Genomic DNA, 20,162 nt, shown 5'->3' with positions numbered 1-20,162 from the left:
TTCTAACCAGTCCTCACCGTGGCCTCGGCCACTTGGCTAACTTCCCCCCTGTCCCCTCTGAGCTTTCTACAGAGCAGTGGCGCATCTGACACTGCCCCACGCCCCCTCCCTCCCCGCCACGAGGAGCCTAAGGAGGAGCCCCTAAAGGGCAACAGCCTGGACGCCCACCAAGGAGACGATCGAGCTCGACCGAAGCCAGCGGGGTACCAGACAGGAGGGGAGCACCTCCGGGGGCCACGACATTGTCTCCCTTCCTCTTCACCACAGCCCATGGACGATAAAAGAGCTGTCAGTAGTCTCCCTTCTGGAAACTGGAAGGATCCGCATGGAGCTCAGGCACGTGGCCGAGGGTCACCCTGCGTGGGGCAGCCCTGCGCTGGAGGCAGGGGCCGAGCTGTGAGGAGGCCGGACCATGCAGGGGTGCTCTGGGGGCGGGGGGAGCCCTGGGCCTGGTCCAGGCCCCGGGGGCGGGTGCAGCCCCAGGCCTCTGGGACTCTGATTCCAGAAACTTCCATCCTGCTTCTTTCCAAATGCTCTCTACCTGGCCCCGGCCACAGTGGACCCGTTCCGCTAGACAAACCGAACACACCCCGTGGCAAAGGGGAAGGAGAAAAGCCTCCAAATCTGGCACCAGCCTGGGCCATCCGACCCCAAAGCCAGGCTTCCTCTTCCCACGGGGCCTTTTCCCAGCAACCAGCCGCGCGGCCTGAGGAGTGGCGGGTCCTAGGGGCTGCAGAGCAGCATGACATCCTGAGGAGCACCCCCCGCCCCCAACACTTCATACAGCCCCCTGCATGGCTTCCACTGGTGGATTCAAACTCAGCTGCTTCAGTCACAAGTTACTCCTAAATGGGATTTTTATTACTAAAAGCAAAATGCCCAGAGCCTAGGGTCACGATCCAGTCTTACAGTCTACACTGCCACGTTAGTAATCACCGTAGTCCCATGATAACAGCAATTAGAAAACCAAGCAAGTGTTTCTTTTGGTGCTTGCTCTTTGGCATTGTTGTTTTTCCCTCTGCCCACGCTTTAAACCCCTGCCCGACAACGTTACTTATTTACACTGAGGCAGGGGTGGGCCCGAGCATCTCTCCGTGCCTCGAAAGGACGCGTTTGCTTTATGCTCAGTGGAGTCGGGATGCAGGATTCCTTAGCCCTTGGGAGAGGTTTCAAACAACAAGAAACAAAGGGCTTCCTAAATCCATCAGAGATGTGGAGGGGGTCATGAGTGGTACTTGGATTAAGACCTGGATGGCGGGGGATCCCTGGGTGGCTCAGCGGTTTAGCACCTGCCTTTGGCCCGGGGTGTGGTCCTGGAGTCCTGGGATCAAGTCCCAAATCATGCTCCCTGCATGGGGCCTGCTTCTCCCTCTGCCTGTGTCTCTGCCTCTCTCTCTCTCTCATGAATAAATAAATTAAAAATCTTAAAAAAAAAAAAAAGAGAGAGAGAGAGAGAAAGAGAGAGAGACCTGGCTGACTTCTTTTGAATACCTCTGGCCTCAGAATAAAGCTGTGATTTCCTCCCCCACAGACCCCTCGAGTCAACAGAAGCCAGGCTCTGCTTGGTCATCCCTGAGGCCGTGGATCTCATCCAGCAAGGGAGGCTGTGCCCCCAGCGGAACGTGTGGGCTCTGCGAGCGTCCGCCCCCCTGGGATCCCCGGGGTTCCACCTTCCTAGCAACATCCAGATGTGTCATCATTCCAGGGGTCTGATTAGCTGTAGAACGTGCTATTTCCTTGTTCTCAGGATTCATCTGCGTTAACTCTGCTGCTAATTGGGTTTGTATCTGGCAGCGGTGACATCGAAAAAAAGGTTTTGTAGTCAATTATGTTCTCCCGGAACACACTGGAAGGGGGTGTCCTGTCAATGCTGAGGGGCTCCCTACCTTAATGAGCCCCAGACAAAGGCACAAAAGGACATTATGGTCCCTGAGCACCTGTCCTTAGTGGCTTCTGTAGAACAAGAAACTGAAGCTCTATCTGGGCCCTGCGTGCGTGGGCTTTGCTGCACTTTCAAATGGCCCGTTTCCCGTGGCGCGCATCTGAGTGTGATCAGAGTGTGATCAGGTGTGTCAGGGCCACTTGGAAAAATCGTCCCCGAGGAAATGAAATGTGCAAAGGCCCTTCCTGCAGCCTGAGGATGGCAGGTTGGGTTTAACTGCACCGAAGCCGGGGAAACGGACACTTAGGGTCCCCGCCGCCCCCAGAACAGCAGCACCCACAGCCCACACCTGGAGGAAGAGAAATGGAATTCTTCCCGCAAGTTCTTTTTCGGGCCCAGAACAAATCATTCTTCTACTGTTTTAACATCCTGAGTGTGGGTGGAAGCAATGCTTACTTACGTCTTATGGAAAAGATGGGGTGTTTATAGAAGAAGCATCTAGCCAACCGGGGCGATCGCGGGAAGGCCCAGTGCTCATGCCCGGAAACAGCAAGGCCTCGGCTTTTTTTTTTTTTTCCTCCTCTTGCTTTGGGTCTTAGTGGGTCAATTTCTGCTAGTTTTTTAGAACACGGGGGGTTGCCAGTCCTCTGCCTGGAAGACCCGGAGGCGCCTCCCGGCCGCAGGGGAACCGAAAAGCAGGGAAAGCTCCCCTGGAACTGCTCAGACCGCCCGGGGCCTGGAGCGCCTGCGAGGGGGCGGCGGGTCAGCGAGCGGCCCCCACACCCCTGAGCCGGTGCCTGAGGCCGGGCCCCTGCAGGTGACACGGTGCCCCTCCGTGTCCCCCTCCCGCCGTGGGACCTGGGCCGCACTCGTCCTGCCTCGCAGCCTGCACGTTGGGGAGGAGCCGAGGGGCAGGGGGGGCCTCTGGGGCCGCAGGGCCCGAGGGGTGCGGGGGGTGCGCAGGGCGGGAAGGGCTGGGTGCCGCGTGGCTGCGGGGCCAGGCTGCCGACCGCGGGTTCCTTCTGGGTGATGCTCCGAGCGCCTCGCCTCCGAATTGCACCATCAGCGGGGAGCACCCCCCCCCCATCTCCTGCCTAAGTGGATTCTGGAGAGGAGCCCGGCTCTGAGAAGGCACCTCCGGGAGCTCAAAGGCACAGCAGGAGCGCACCGAGCACCGCGGACCTGGGGCGGTGAGGAAACTGAGTCTTAGACACCAAACAGGAGACTTTATGCCTCCAGATCAACAGTCTTGGCCTCCTCTCCCGGGGGGTGGGGGGGAGGGCAGGAGGGCGGAGAGGGCCCCCACGCATGCACCTCGTTCTCCGGGTGGGAGGGTTAAACTTTACTCAAGTGTGAGAAATTGCAGGACACGATACACACGGAGGGCGGGGCAGCCCGGTGGCCCAGCGGTTAGCGCTGCCCGCAGCCCAGGGCGTGACCCTGGAGACCCGGGATCGAGTCCCACATCGGGTTCCCTGCATGGAGCCTGCTTCTCCCTCTGCCTGTGTCTCTGCCTCTCTCTGTGTGTCTCTCATGAATAAATAAATAAAATCTTAAAACAAACAAACACGGCGGGCCACGGGTCCTTGTTGAGCCCGCACTGCCTGGCGTGCTGAGTTTTTGCTTCAGTCCCATTCTGCTCTGTCTCTCCAGCTCCCCACCCTCACCCCACATCTTCAGCCCCCACACCACCCCCATCCCCACCTCCAGGCCGCCAGGTTTTGCCCTCAGCCTCTCCTTCTTGAAGACATGGATTATTTTTCCCCCCGTACCAAGTCCCATCTGGTGATTCAGGACATACTCCCAGGAAGCTGCCTGGTGTGTCCCTTAGAATGAACCCAGTTAGACTCCCACATTCTCACTTTCTTAACTTACTTCCTCTGAATCTTTCTTTGCCCTTCCTAAGCCATCTGGGAGGTAGCAGATGATCTCTCTTCATCTCAGGGATGAATTTCTGTCTGCAAGGTATCAGTGCTCATGCGTCTAGTGCGCGAGAAGGCTCCAGTTTGGGGCAAAAGGGACACATCAGTCTGTGCAACTAGGGGGGGCTCTGGGTGTCTGTCCCAGAGCCAGGACCCTGCCAACACGCTCTAGGGTGACAGCTCTAATACACGCACAAGAGCCTCCTAACCAACACGCTAATGAGCTGCCAAAATAGAAACAGATACAGAATGGAAACAGAGTCCTCCAAATTGGCCAGTTATTCTTCTCAAGGAAACATAAGCCGAAGACCCATCTCTGGGAAATTATATTTTTAAGAGGCAGAGCTTGAGGGGCTGTCTGGGAAGGGTCAGATCCTTCAAACTTAGTCCAGAATTAATTGAATTAGACCGAGAACTGTCCTGGCTGGAACGAGACTATAGCAATCAGATCTCAAACTAGAGACCCCTGGTGGTGCATTTCTTCCCACCTAAGATGTGTCCTGAAAGCCCCCAGGGCAGAAGAAAGGGGAAGAGGCCAGGGACTGGGCCTGTCTGTCTAGGACAGGAGGCTGTTGTTCGTCTGGGACAGGAGACCCCCTCCCTGTCATCCTCAGCCCCCTGCATAGTGAGGGCCTCACGCTCAGAGGGGGCTTCCAGCGCCTGCACGGCCCAGGAGGAGGGCGGAGGCGAGCGCAGGTGCACCACACTGCGAGCAGCGTGTCCAAGCCGGGAAGTCCCCGGACCCCCACCCCGTGCTCTGGGAGCTCAGGGTCCCCAGCAGCAGCCGAAGCTGCCTTTATCTTTCTTGAAACGAAAAACAGCAACAGAAAGTCGAATTTCACAAACAACTTTAAATGCTTCTGAAAACAATTTTACAGAAAAATAGATAAAAGCAGTCTGTACAAAATTGGCACATTTTACGAGCCCATTAAGAACCCAAACTGGCTTTATTCCTGTGACATTTTGCGCAAATTAGAAAGGGGGAATAAAGCATTGCCTCATGTTGGGTTAGGAGGCCAAGTATCTGGAACTGTAAGGAATTTCCACATGCCCTCTGAGGAGCACGGCCTCCGACTCTGAGGGAGGACTTCCCATGTGGGCCCTCTCCTTCACCTCGCAGTCTCCCAGAGCTGGGCTTCTCCAACCGGTCTGCGGGTGACACGCTGAGGGTAGAGGAGGAGGAAGGTATGCCCGAGGGGCTGAGGAAGAGTTCATAGGGACCACGAATGGCACCCATCATTTGAGGTCTTGTATCTTAGACATCCATGTGAATTTTGCATCTGTATTTATTTTCACAGAAAAATCAGGCTGTAAGTTCTTCATTGGTTGGGCCCAGTCTGCAGTCCTAGGAGTGGGCCACCTGGAGACAGGAACTAGAAGCCTGGACCAGGGTCAAGGGCGGAGGCTCTTCTCACAGGCAAGGACTGGACCCGAGCAAAGCTGCACTGCCCACAGTAGGCAGGCTGGTGGGGAGCAGAGGTACAGTGATGGGGTGCCAAAGGGTGGTCTTCATTAAAGGTAGAGAGACTCAGGCACCAGGAGTCGGGAGGTGCCATGCCAGCTCAGGTAGAGCATTGGGGACAGTCTTGGAGGATGCCCTTATACCTCAGAGAGCTCCTGCCCAGGTGCAGTCTTTGCTGAGGTAGGAGGGAACTTCCTTAGTGGCTCCGCCCACATTCAGCTGGTCCAGGTTTTTCAAGATCTCCCCTAACAGGATGAGTCCCATTCCCTTGGATTAGAGGTTTCCTTTTCCTTCTTCCAATAGTTCTTAGAGTTCCTGTCCAACCACAGAGGACGCAGACAGGAGACGAGAGCAGCAGGCTTTGTCCAGCCTCACCTGGTGCCCGGGTGGGGTCATGTCCCATCACTCTCCCAGGACCCGTGTCATCCTGCTTCTTCCTCAGCATCACCAGTTGGCTTCTGGCTGGAATTCTGACAGCTAAACAGACACACTTCTTGGTTTACAAGTTGTTATTCTATCACTATAAGTATTAGTCAACATTTGGGTTTTAGTCATAACACTGCTAATGCATAATTTTGTTTGCTTCGCAGCAAATTAAATAAAGAATTGGCAGCACATTAAATAAATGGTTAAACTGATTAATTTTTTTTTCTCCAGGTCTTCAAGTAAAATCAAAGCTCCAGACAGATGCACATCTGTCCAGGAGCTCCAGGTACCCCTGAGGCCCACCAACCTGCCAGAGTCATGACCACACTAAGCTCCTACCACCAACGCACTGAGACGGCCCGCAGCCCACAGCAAGAACACACAGATGTTGGCAATCGAACCGGTCATGGCCATAGCACAGGCTGATGTCCTTAAAATTAAGATGACAGGGCAGCCCAGGTGGCTCAGCGGTTTAGCGCCGCCTTCAGCACGGGGCGCGATCCTAGGATCGAGTCCCACGTCGGGCTCCCTGCGTGGAGCCTGCTTCTCCCTCTGCCTGTGTCTCTGCCTCTCTCTGTGTCTCTCATGAATAAATAAAATCTTTAAAAAAATTAATATGACAGATAAAATAGTACTTGAATAAAAGTCAGTCTCAGCTAGATAGGAGTCTAGCTAGATAACACCTGAAGCCGACAAATGTCTTCATTTGTTGTAAGGCCTCTAACACAGAAATAAGGTGAAACCCCCTGAAGAGTCGCATTCGTCCAGATTCTCTGTCGCTGAGGTCCAGAACACTAAGTAATTCTGTCACTTGTGCAGAAGGCTCATCCTGTTCACCTGTAATTAGCTAAGTGCTCCCCAAACCAAATTATTTGGGGAGAAGATGAGGCAAATGTGACTGTAAACAGGATCACAGTGGGTCACTATGCTTGGGGATTTAGCTGACACGTCGCAGGCTTGCTTCCGCTAAAGAAACCCGTTCGTACATTTATGTCTCTGTGGTTTTTGAACTAAACTGGAGCATGCTTAGATCAGTGCCATGTGCAGCATCCTCATGGGGTATTTCACTGACGTCTCAGAAATTCTCTTTGACTTTTGCCAGATTTTTACCCCGCAGGATTCAGAAGGTTCCACCCACTTAGGAAAAGATAAAGGGCTGACCCCGAGATGACTAGCTCTCTGAGAGTTGGTCACTTTTTAGCCAAAGGGATATTTGAGGCTTTGTGAGAATCATGTCCAAATGGTTAGGAGTCAACTGAGGGGAAAGGGGGGCATTTGATTGAAAGACTCCAACAGTATTTTTGAATTCCTTGTATTGTCTGCTTTATGATGTTCTGAGAGGCATGACAAACTTCTCTCTCTCTTTTTTTTTTTTTAAGATTTTATTTATTTATTCATGAGAAGCACAGAGAGGGAGGCAGAGACATAGGCCGAGGGAGAAGCAGGGTCCATGCAGGGAGCCCGATGTGGGATCCTCGTGACCCCGGGATCACGACCTGAGCCGAAGGGAGACCTCAACCTTCAACCCAGGTGCCCCACAAACTTTTCCTTGGTAATTTCTGTTATTTTATTTTATTTAAAGAGATGTGTTTGAGAGAGTGTGTATGAGCAGTGGGGGGGGGGGGGCTAGAGAGGGGATCTCGAGCAGACCCCCTGCTGAGCATGGAACCTGCATGGAACCTGTGATGGGGCTCGATCTCATGGCCCTGAGGTCACCACCTGAGCCAAACCCAAGCATCGACACTTGATCGACTGCACCACCCAGGCACCCCTTCTTTGGCAATTTTTAAGGTGAAAGTATTACTGTGCCTCTTATTTCAATAAATACAGTCACTCTCCAGCAAAATACAAGATTTCAAAGGCTGCATATAGTTACTTATTTGGTTACATTTTTTTTTTTGCCCCAGTGCATTAATCCCACTGTAAAATAACAGAAAAGTTCCACTGTGAAAAATGCATGCAAGGTGAAAAACAATGTTTAAGTAACCTTTATCCCAATGCGATTATTGCTTTGAGGAAAATCACCAAAAAACAGAATTTAAAATTTTAAATTCCCTGTGTCTCTGCTGAGACAGACATTAGAAAATGCTGTAATATTAGTGCAAGCCTTTTCTGAAGTGAGTTCTTTATTAATTTTATTTTTGATAATTCCTGTCACCGTGTCAACACTAGAACATTCTTGGTCCAAATTAAAACTAATTAAAAGTTATTTAGGGAACACAAGTGAATAACAATGTTTAACAGTTAGCACCTCTCAGAATAGAAACTCAAGCAGCTGACAAGATGGAAGCTGAAAAACACTCATGATTTTGACTCCTTCAGAGCACAGCAAAAACTGGTTTGCTTATGTAACCGATGTAAACCCAGGCTCCTACCCGGTCTGGTCTTGGCACTGGTTCAGACCTGCAGAAAAACAGAATTGAAAACAATTCAAATCTTTCTGCCTCCTAAGATGCCAAAGGTAGGAGGTGTGTTTTAAATATCCAGCAAACTCCTAAAGAGACTGTTGGCACTTGTCTCTCAGTCTCTGGTTCTCTGACCAGCTCTCCCCCTTCTGTGTCCCCTCCTGCTCCAGAGACCCAGCCTGAGGCTTCCTCCCACTCCCTCTTTTCTCTCTTTTTTTTTTTTTTTTTTTTTTTAAGATTTTTATGTATGTATTCATGAGAGGCAGAGACACAGGCAGAGGGAGGAGCAGGCTCCACGCAGGAGCCCGACGTGGGACTCGATCCCGGGACCCTGGGGTCACACCCTGAGCCAAAGGCTGATGCTCACCCACTGAGCCACCCAGGCGTCCCCCACTCCCTCTTTTCATGTGTCCTTCACTCTGGTGTCCCAGGCCTCCGTTTTCCCTCCGATTGCTAGTTCCCAGGATCTGTGTGACAAAATTGAAAACACACCCCTCGTTAGAGGCGGAGGGTAGGGATAGAGCACATTAGATTTGGCATCCCACCCATTTATTTGTGTCCATCCCAGAGAATATGAAAAGCCGACTGCAGAAGAATTTGGCCACCGAAGCATTTCCTGAATTAGTCAGGGGGCTAGACCCCGGAGCTGCAGGGGGCCAAGGCCCTGCGAGCTCTGCTTTGTCTCGCAGCCACAGCTCACACTTGGCGGTGACTCCGCTGTGTCAGAAATGTACCAAGACGGCATATACTGTGATTGGGTTCTCAGATGTTTCTTATACTTTACATATTTATCAAATCTTTCACTCAAGCTTTCTTTTTTTTTATTTTTTTAAGCTTTTCTTTTAGAAGGACAGTATACACACACACACACACACACGCACACGCACACACACAGTTTTTTCTTTTAAGTCACAGTGCAGTTCTAGATGAAGCAAGGCTGGGGAACAAGAAGCTCCACCCTTAGGGCACGTGGTCCCCTTCCACCTTCTCCCCTCCTGCCCTGCTCTCGTGGCCGCCTCCCAGGGGCTCCTTGGAGCACAGTCAGGACTATGAGTTACAGATGGAGCAACATACTTAGAGTCCGAAATAGCAGACTCCTGCCCTGGTAAGCTCTGCTACTTACGACCTAAGTGGCCTTGGCCACCGTGACCCCACCACCCACCGGGCTGCTGTGACACTGAACTGGTACACAGCAGTTCTCACCAAACGGTGACTTCCTATCTTTAGTCTCAAGGGAACAAAGAAGAGACTAAAGGTAGGTGGACAAGGGCAAATCCATCCCCGCCACTGGAAAAAAGCAGCACCAAGATGGGGTGACCCATGGTAGGTGGGCTGCAATCTGTTTGGCAGGTCCCAAGAGGCATTTCCGTAATTCGATGATTACAGGTCCAGTACAGCTGTACGAACCTACCAGCCTGGGGGCGCCTGGGTGGCTGGTTAAGCATCTCCTTCAGCTCAGGTCATGACCCCAGGATCCTGGGATCGAGCCCCACGGCAGGCTCCCTGCTCAGCGGGGAGTCTGCTTCTCCCTCTCCCTCTACTGCTCCCCCTACTTGTCCTCTCTTTGTCAAATAAAAAAATAAAATCTTAAAAAAAAAAAAAAAAAAAAGCATCAGCCTGTCTGCATGGCACTGGAAAAAAAAAAAAAAAAGAATTCACAGAAACGGATTATTTCAGACACACTGAGACAGTGACAGGCAGGTCACTTGATGTGAACTGGATAAAATCTCCGAGACTGAAGAAGTCCGGATTTTCAAATGAAGCTTTTTGGCTCTTGAGCTGCCCAGTGGAGAGTTCCTTGGAAATGTAAATATTGGAACATGAAAAGGCACAGTTGGACTCTCTGAGGGGCTGAGACCTGACCCCTCTTTCTTGACACTTGTTGGGGGAGACCCCTGCTCCAGGAGTCCCCGAGAATGCACCTGAGCAGCCTGCCTCCCGGGAAAGAGCCTGCCAGGCGGGCCTGCAGGGCATTTTCGGGAACGGCCCAACCCCAACCGGGCCCAGGGAGACAGAGCCCAGGGCAACAGGCGGGGCCCAGCCCAGCTGTCCCTCCGCTGGGCTCCGCTGTCACTTCAGTAACCGACTGTTGCCACCTGCTGGCCGCTGGAGCAAGGTGCCCGGCGCCGGAGAAGGCAGGGTTTGTTGGGCGAAGGGGTGGCCGGGCTGCAGCGGGGAGCTGCACCGAAATATAGAGGCGGACTGAGTGTTTCCCCCAAACAAGGGACCTGGGGAGGATGGATGGCCATTCCACGCATTAAGCCACACGAGGAGGTGGACTTTTATAAAAGTCATAACCTCATGCATGCATTAGTCAACCACAAACACTTTTACGGCTGAATACCAGGTACCCCGCAAGGCACTCGGGGTGACTGAGAGTCCGGCTCATTCTGCCCCCACATTAGTCATTCACTCACCAACCCTGCTCGAAGGGCAGGCCTGGGCCAGGAGCTGGGCTGGAAGTGGAGAGCGAAACAGGTGCTGTCCCCCCCCCACTGCTCTGCTGTCTGGTGGCGGAGACAGTAAGCAGATAGTCCCACAGATACATGTAACAGTATGCAAAGGCATACAATAAAAATAGATCTGTGATCAAGGATTAGCCTGAATGACTTTGATCGATTCTACAACAGACATTTGGCCTATTTGATATGCATTAAAATTATTTAAAATGTGTCACCCTTTGACCCAGCAATTCCACTTTTAGGAGCTTATCCTAAGGCAACAATCAGAAAATCAGACTGATATATAAGGATGTTCCCTGCATGATTGTTTAAAGAAGTGAAAAAGAAAGGGGCGTCTGGGTGGCTCAGCGGGTGGGCGTCTGCCTTCGGCCCAGGGTGTGATCCCGGGGTCCCGGGATCGAGTCCCACATAGGGCTCCCCAAACAGGGAGCCTGCTTCTCCCTCTGCCTGTGTCTCTGCCTCTCTCTGTGTGTCTCTGGTGAATATCTAAAAGTGAAAAAGTAAAAATAAAAAAAGGAAACCATCCAAAGGGCCAATGATAAGGGGCTGGTTAAACCAATTAAGGCATCCTCAAAAACCAGAATATTCTGGAGCCATTAAAAATGACAATGTAAAAAAAAATGACAACGTAGAGCCACACTATTTATTATAAACGTTGTAAGTTCTAGAGAGGGATGTATAGTAAACTCCACTTTTGAAAACATTTTTATGGGTGTTTTCTTCTAGCGCCCTATGGCAAAATCAATTTATTTGATTGTTACTGTTGGGTCATTATGATTATCATGCATCTATGCTGTTATTTTTTCCATCCCCCCGCTATTTCTTTGCTCTAATTCCTCCCCTCTTTTTTTTGTATTGTTTTGTATGCGTCAAGGTCACCAGGGGCTACTCTACTGCTAAACCGGAGTCATTTCTGTTCTCCTGTCATGAACTCCTTCAGCAACAGCGGCAGCTCCCTCCTCCTTGTATGAGTTCTTCCTCTGGCTTCCAGAACCCCACCTGCCTGTCTGGGATCTCCTGCCTCATGGCTTTTGCTTTCTCAGGCTTTCCTGCATTCCTCCTCTTCCTCCCAGGTTTTTTTTTTTTTTTTTTTTTAAGATTTTATGTATGTATTTGACAGAGAGAGCATGAGCAGGGGGTGAGGAGGAACAGAGGGAGAGGGAGAAGCAGGCTCCCCATTGAGCAGGGAGCCCAATGTGGGTTCTATCCCAGGACCCCGGGACCATGACCTGAGCTATTGGCAGATGTTCAACCCCCTGAGCCACCCAGGCGCCCCTATCTCTTCTCTTCCTGGCCCATACTTAACTCCTTTGACCATACCCAGTCATGGTTTCAAGCACCATCTGCCCTAGCCGAGACCTCTCCCCTGAACTCCTGGCTCATAAATCCAGCTGCCTACTCAGGTTTCTCATCGCCATTTCAAACTCAGCGTGTCCCTAGCAGAACTTACGACCCTCCTCCCCATTTAACCCACTCCAGCCAGAGCCTGCCCTAATCCACTTGTTGCACCTACATCCTTCCCAGTGCTCAAGCCAGAACCCTGCAATTCATCTGCAATCATCCTCCTCTCTTTCTTTGGCATCCAGATCCAATCCTTCAGGAAATCCTTTTAGCCTTGTACTAAAATACATTTCCCCAATCCAACGACTTCTTGTCACCCTCACTGCAAGTTTCGCGGTCCCGTCTGCCACCAGCCTAGCACCAGGATTACTGCGGTGGCACCTCACATGTCTCCCCTACAGTCTCTTGCCGCCCCCGGAGCCAGAGTGGTTCCTTAATAATGTCCGTCAGATCACGTCACTCCTGGTCCAAACCCTGCAGAGGCTCCCAGTCTTGCACACAGTAGAAGTCTGTAAGACATGCGGGGTCCCCTCATTCCCAGCTGCTCTCAGACATCATCTCCCCGTGGGACACACACATATATATACACACACATATATATGTAAAACTGTTCATTTTCTGAACTAGAATACATTTTTCTTGAGGAACAGAAATCTTGTCTGTTTACTGATGCATCTCAAATGCCTAGGATTGTGCTTAGTACACAACAATGCCCAAGAAAAAAATTTTTTTTAGATTTATTTATTTATTTATTTGAGAGAGGAAGAGAGGGAGAACACAAGCAGGGTAGGGACAGAGCAGAGGGAGAAGCAGATTCCCCACCGAGCAGGGAGCCGAACACGGCGCTTGATCTCAGGACCCTGGGATCATGACCTGAGCCAAAGGCTGACACTTACCAGACTGAGCCACCCAGGTGTTTCCAACTTTTTTCAAAAAAAGTAATCCCCATGCCCAATTCAGGACTTGAACTCATGAATCCAAGATCAAAAGTCGCACATTCCACTACTGGGGCAAGCCAGGTGTCCCAGAAAAAAATTTTTTTTAATAAATGAATTTCATAAAGTATAGCAAAACCATCACATTGTATATTTTAAATATCTTACAATTTTGTCAATTATGCATCAATGAAGCTGAAAAAAGATTTTTATTCTCCTGAAGGTATCATTTCCTTAACAGTCGTTAATCCATGAAAGCCCATAAATTAAAGAAATTCTTGACTTTAACATAAAGTAAGGATTAGGGATAGTGAAAAATGGGTGAATAAATAAATGAATGCGTGGAAAGGGTCTGAGCAGATTAAAACTAATCCTCTAACCATGAAAATTTCTAGGTAGAAGGATAATGGATAAACATTTTTCTTGTCGTTCCATCTGTTTTTAATTTTTCTATAATAAATTTGAATTACTTAAATAAACATTTTGAAAAAATAGGTTTACTATTGAGGATAACAAGTTTTAACATACATCTATCTATCTATCTATCTATCTATCTATCTATCTATCTATCTATCATCTCCAGTTTCAACTGTTCATCTATAGAAGAGGATTGGTAAGATGGTAGAAATGTGGGAAAGGCACCCATTTACATTACTGTGCAGCCATTACGAGGCCCCTGCCCAGACAGTGGGAGAAAGTCTATCTTGAGTCTCCAGAGCCGACCCCAGAAGGGGTTTATTTGGGGGGTACGCAGTGAACAAGTGAGGCAGAGAAGAGAAGGAAGCCAAGGTAGGGAGGGTTGTACAGCCATTTCCCCCAAGGGCAGTGGGGACTCAATCCCACGGATGAACTCTGAGCTACAGCATAGAGCATGCTTCAGTTTCCTCATCTGAAGGGTGAGAAAACTGGGGTATTTGTCCACCTACAGCAGTTGAGGGCTGTTTCTGGAGCCATTACTGCCCTTGCACTTCCAATGTGTCCCCTGAATTCCTATAACCAGAGAAAACAATCCCTTGAGTAGGTGTTGGCAGTAGGCAGAGTTTTCAGAGTAAAAGTGAAAGACAAGGGGATAGAGGGCAGGGGAGGGAAGGCCCTGAGAAGGTCGGCTACATGCTTCCTTGATAAGACGCTGACTTTGCTCTCTGGGAGGAGCTCCCCTTGTCTGTTGTTCTCTGTGGCACCTCACCAGGCTCCTGTGAGGTTCTTGCTCATTCATTCACCTCCATGGCCACATCTGAAGTGGACAGTGGGGAGAGTGCCCTCTCTGGGAGTCTGTGCAGCTGCTGTAGCATGTTTGAGTGCCCAAGGACTGTTTTAAGGCCTGAACAACCTAAGTTTTTCTAGTCTGGGTTCAAGAACTCTTTGGCAATACAATCCCCTCCAACACTTACTAAGCTTCTGAAATATTTGTTTTCCATGATTTCCGTGTGCCAGTATGCGCACACAGGGTTCTTCACTAGACCTCTCAAGCCTGATTTCCTTCTTTGCATCCTAACCCCCAACTTAATCGGGGTTCCTCTCCTTCAACGTAATGGCAACCACCTTGAAGCTACCTGGAGAAAAAACAGTCTTGAGTGTGAAGAAAGCATCCTTGAACTGCAGTGGTGAAACTACCTGCTTAAGAACTCTTAATGGGCTTTTGGTGCTCAAAGTTCTATGTTAGCACTTATATTTTGGGGTTCAAAGCAGAAGACTCCAAATTTCTGGACTCATTCTATTCCCTTTCATTTCTCCTCTTAAGGCAGCCAATTTTCGCCTGAGCTTGACTCCTACTGATACACTAAGCAAAGCAAATAAGAACCAATGTGCACTATCTTTGGGTTTTCCAACCTCTTTTAGGGCAGTGGCTCAGTAGACATTTTGCTCACAAAGCAACAGAGGACAGTGGTTTTATTAAATAATTTGGGTTTTCATCTTTTCAGCCTCCAATACCAATCTTCTTGCCTTCCTCTGCAGTGCTATGTATTTTAGGGGTTTTTTGTTTTGTTTTGTTTTTGTTTTTGTTTTGTTTTGTATTTTAGGTTTTATTCTTAACCCCAAGACCCCAGTTGAAGAGATTAAATTTTGTAATGCTAATAACACTAGCTACTGTATAAATGAACCCAAGAATTTCAACGGCTTCAGCCAATGAAAATTTTGTTCTCACTCATGAAAAAGAGCTGGGTGGTGACAAGTCAAAGGGTACCCTCCTCCACAAAGTCATTCAAGGATCCAGGATGTCGACAGTCCCATCCAACATGTGGTTTCCAATGGGGTCATGTCCATTCTAGCTGGTCAGAAGACTAAAGAGCACAAGCTTAAAGATGGCAGAGAAGGAGGAGCCTGAGCTTATCTCATCCCATGGACACAATTAGATAACACCCATATTGCTGTAAATAAACCAGAAAATGACCCAAAGACCAACAGAACAGACTCTCCACAGTTAAATGTAGAGAAGAGGCCACATCAAAGAGGATAGGAAGGGCAGAGATGTGTTGGGAGCCAAAAGAACCCTTGTAATTGCCCATAGGAGTGAGAGATGCTGCTAGCAGGAGAGAGGAGAGAGACAGACCCTTACCCCAGGCACCCCAGGTATGGCTTGTGGAAGACAAATCCCCATAACATTTGGCTTTGAAGGCCAATGGGGCCTGATTTCATGAGTTTTTTTTTATAATCAGTGGAACTTAACACCTGGAACTTTAAAAATCAGTGGGCTTCGTTCTGGCAGAGCTAGCAAAGTGACAGGAAACTGAGTCCCCTCCCTTAAAGAGGCAGCAAAACAAACATCCCTGTGGAAACACAGCATAGAAGCAGCAGTTGGAAAATGCCTGGGGTATATAGGAGGGAGACTGGTTTACTAATTTCAGAGCATGTGCTAGAGGGGCAGGGAACTTTAGGAGACTTCTCCAAGAACAAAAGAGCTGATGGACACCATTTCCCTCCCCTACAGCCCAGGCTAGCTAGATACACAGACACCTGTGGGAACCAATACAATGTCAACCCTTTCCACTTAGCTTGCTAATAGTACACCCTGCCCCTATGCTCTCCTGCAGACTTGCCCCCTCCACCCCAGCCTGGGCAGTTCTCCCACGCAGATGCAGCTCCCCTCCCACAGCAGACCAGTGCAGACCTTCTGGCACTGTATGCCCTGCCCCCAGGTTCTCCTCTGGACCTGTATCCTCTGATATGCCTTTGGCCAAAGCCTATCCAAAGCAGTTCCACAAGCCTGGCAATGTGCAAGCAGCCCCAGCAGGGGCCAATATCACTCCAGAATAGGCAGGGGGGTGGGTAATCACACATACCAGTCAGATTGCAACCCCAGCAGTGGGTTGAGGGCAAACAGTTGGTCTAACTGTAGGCCTGGCCCACCAACAAAAGCTTCTCAGGAGCCAACACAGGGAAAGTTCCTTGCATTTTGGGGCTACCGCATCTCTGGCAAATACCTAGTCTGACTTAACTCAAGCCCAAGGTGGCCCCAGACTGGCCAACTAACACAGAGACCACACTTTATCCAAAATGGGCAGAGAGTCTTTGCAGATGGCTGGACTGAAGGCAAATATAGCTCAGCCACAACAGTGGGGTGCACATAACACTCATGGGAGAAACCCCCAAAGTGCCAGGTTCTGGTGAACATGGGACACTGAACTGCAGGGCACTACAGGATCTCTTTTTTGTAAGGCCACTATTTTCTTTCTTTCTTTTTTTTTTTTAAGATTTTATTTATTTATTCACAAGAGGCACAGAGACAGAGAGAGAGGCAGAGGGAGAAGCAGGCTCCATGCAGGGAGCCCCATGTGGGACTCGATCCTGGGTCTCCAGGATCACGCCCTGGACTGAAGGTGGTGCTAAACCGCTGAGCCACCTGGGCTGCCCAAAGGCCACTATTTTCAAGAGCAGGAAACACAGCTGACTTTCCTAACACATAGAAACAGGTACAGAGAATTAGATAAAATGAAGAAACAAAGGAATATGTCCCAAATGAAAGAACAGGACAAAATCACAGCAAGAGAACTAAATGAAATGGAGACAGATAATAGTCTTGATAATTTCTTTTTTAATATTTTATTTTTAAGTAATTTCTACACCCAACATGGGGCTCAGACTCACAACCCCGAGATCAAGAGACACATGCTCTTCCAACTGATCCAGTCAGGTGTCCCAGATAGATCATTTAAATAAATGGTCATAAAGATACTCACTGGACTTGAGAAAAGAGTGGAGGACCTCAGTGAGACCTTCAACAAAGAGACAGAAAACATAAAAAAGAACCAATCAGAGATAAAGAACTCAATAACTGAAATTAAAAATACACTAGAAGGAATAGCAGACTAAAGGAAGCAGAAGAATGGATCAACAACCTGGAGGATAGGTAATGGAAAACAATCAAGCTGAACAGGAGACAGAAAAGTGAATAAAAATAAAAATAGGGACACCTGGGTGGCTCAGCGGTTGAGCGTCTGCCTTCGGCTCAGGTCGTGATCCCGGGATTCAGGATCAAGTCCCACGTGGGAACTCCTGCGAAGAGCCTGCTTCTCCCTCTGCTTGTCTCTTGTCTCTCTGCCTCTCTCTCTCTCTGTATCTCTCATGAATAAATAAATCTTTAAAAAAAAATAGATTAAGAGAACTCGGTGACACCATCAAGCATAATAATATTTGCATTACAGGGATCCTTGATGAAGAGAGAGAAAGGGGGACAGAAAATTTATTTGAAGAAATAATAGTTGAATTCTCAAATCTGGGGAAGGAAAAAGAACTCCATAACTAAGAGGCACAGCGAGCCCCAACAAAATCAATCCAAGAAGGTCCACACCAAAACAAATATTAATTAAAATGGCAAAAAGTACTAATAAAGAGAGAATTCTAAAATCAGTAGGAGAAAAGAAAACAGTTACATAAGGGAAAACCCAATAATGGTATTGGCTGATTTTTCAGCAGAAATTTTGTAGGCCAGAAGAGAGCAGAATGATATATTCAAAGTGCTAAACAAATGCCAAAAAACCCTGAAGCCAAGAATACTCTATTCAGCAAGGCTATCATTCAGAATAGAGGTAGAGATAAAGAGTTTCCCAGATAATAAACAAAAGTTAAAGGAATTCATGAATACTATACCAGCCCCACAAAAAATGTTAAAGAGAACTCTGTGAGTAGAAAGGAAAGACCATAAGCAAGAGTAAGAAAAGTAGGAAGCACAAAAGTGGTAAATTAAGTATATCCATAAAAATATGGATATTTTTATTTCACAAAATAAAAGAGCGTAAAGTATGACACCATATACCTGAAACATGGCGGGGAGAGGAATAAAAACTTAGTGCTTTTAGAATGGGTGCAAACTTAAGCAACCATCAACTTAATATAGACTGCTATAGGCATACGATGTTATATATAAACCTAATGTTAACCACAAATCAAAAAACAGTAAAAAATATGCAAAAAAATAGAAAGGAAACCAAATATATATCACTAATGAAAGCCAGCAAACTGTGAGAGAAGAGAGCAAGAGACAAAACAGAGAAGACCTATAAAAACAACCATAAAACAAGTAACACAATGGCAATAAGTACATACCTATCAATAATTACTCTGAATGTAAATGGACTAACTGCTCCAATCAAAAGACATAGGAATGGATAAAAAAGCATAGGATAAAAAAGCTGCCTATAAAAGACTCATTTCAGACCTAAAGATACATGCAGATTGAAAGTGAAGGGATAGGCTAAATGGGTGACAGGTATTAAGGAGAGCACTTGTGTTGAGCACTGGGTGTTATTTTTTTTTTTTAAGATTTTATGTATTTATTCATGAGAAACCCAGAGAGAGGCAGAGACACAGGCAGAAGGCGAAGCAGGCTTCCTGCAGGGAGCCTGATGCGGGACTCCGGGATCATGCCCTGAGGCAAAGGCAGACGCTGAGCCACCCAGGCATCTCAAGCACTGGGTGTTAAACATAAGTGATGAATCACTAAATTCTACTCCTGAAAGCAATATTACAGTATGTCAACTAACTAAAATTTAAATAAAAAATTGGGGTGGGGGGCACCTGGGTAGCTCAGTGGTTGAGTGCCTGCATTTGGCTCAGGTCACATCCCAGGGTCCTAGGATCAAGTCCCACAGTGGGTTTCCTGTAGGGAGCCTGCTTCTCCCTCTGCCTATGTCTCTGCCTCTCTCTGTCTCTCTCATGAACAAATAAATAAAATCTTTAGAAAAATAATAAATAATGGAAAGGAAAAAAGTGAAGGAATGAAGGAATGGAAAAGCATTTATCATGCAAATGGAAGTGAAAAGGAAGCCGAGTAGGAATACTTACACTGGACAAAATAGACTTTAGGGACACCTGGGTGGCTCAGTGGTTGAGTATCTGCCTTCAGCTCAGGGTGTGATCCTGGAGTACCAGGATCAAGTCCTGCATCGGGCTCCTTGCATGGAGCCTGCTTCTCCTGTCTCTGCCTTTCTCTCTGCCTCTCTATGTCTCTCATGAATAAATAAATAAAATCTTAAAAAAAAAAAAAGAAATTAAAAAGTCCATTAAAAAATGGACTTTAAAACAAAGACTAACAAGAGACAAAGAAGGACACTACATAATCATAAAAGGAACAATCCAATAAGAAGATTTAACAATTGTAAATATTTAGGCACCCAACATGGGAGCACCCAAATACATATAGCAGCTAATAAAAAATGTAAAGGAAGTGAGTGATGGTATCAGAATAATAGTACAGGACCTTAACACCCTCCCTTACATCAATCGATATATCATCTGGAGAGAAAATGGATTAAAAAAACTGTAGCTTTGGACCAGGTGTATTTAACAGATATATTCAGAACATTTCATCCTAAAACAGTGGGACACACATTCTTTTCAAGCATATATGGAATATTCTCCAGAATAGATCCTATCTTAGGCCACAAAACCAGTGTCAACAAGTTCAAAAAGACTGAAGTCATACCATGCATCTTTTCTGACCACAACACTATGAAACTAGAAATCAACCACAAGAAAAAAATCTACAAAGAACACAAATATATGGAGGTTAAATAACATGTTACTAAACAATGAGTGGGTCAACCAAGAAATAAAAGAAGAAATCAAGAAATATGTGGAGATAAATAAAAATGAAAACACAACAGTCCAAAATCTTTGGGATGCAGTAAAAGCTGTTCTAAAGGGGAAGTTTACCACAATACAAACCTATCTACCCTGAGGAGCAAGAAAAATCTCAAACAATCTAATCTTAAACCTAAAGGAGCTAGAGAAAAAAGAACAAACAAAACTCTGAACCAGTAGAAGGAAAGAAATAATATTAGAGCAAAAATAAATGAAATAGAAACTAAAAAAAAAAAAAAAAAAAAGG

This window comes from Canis lupus, chromosome 36 (assembly GCF_011100685.1).
Source record: "Canis lupus familiaris isolate Mischka breed German Shepherd chromosome 36, alternate assembly UU_Cfam_GSD_1.0, whole genome shotgun sequence".
Taxonomy (NCBI): domain Eukaryota; kingdom Metazoa; phylum Chordata; class Mammalia; order Carnivora; family Canidae; genus Canis; species Canis lupus.
This window is presented reverse-complemented; position numbering follows the sequence as displayed.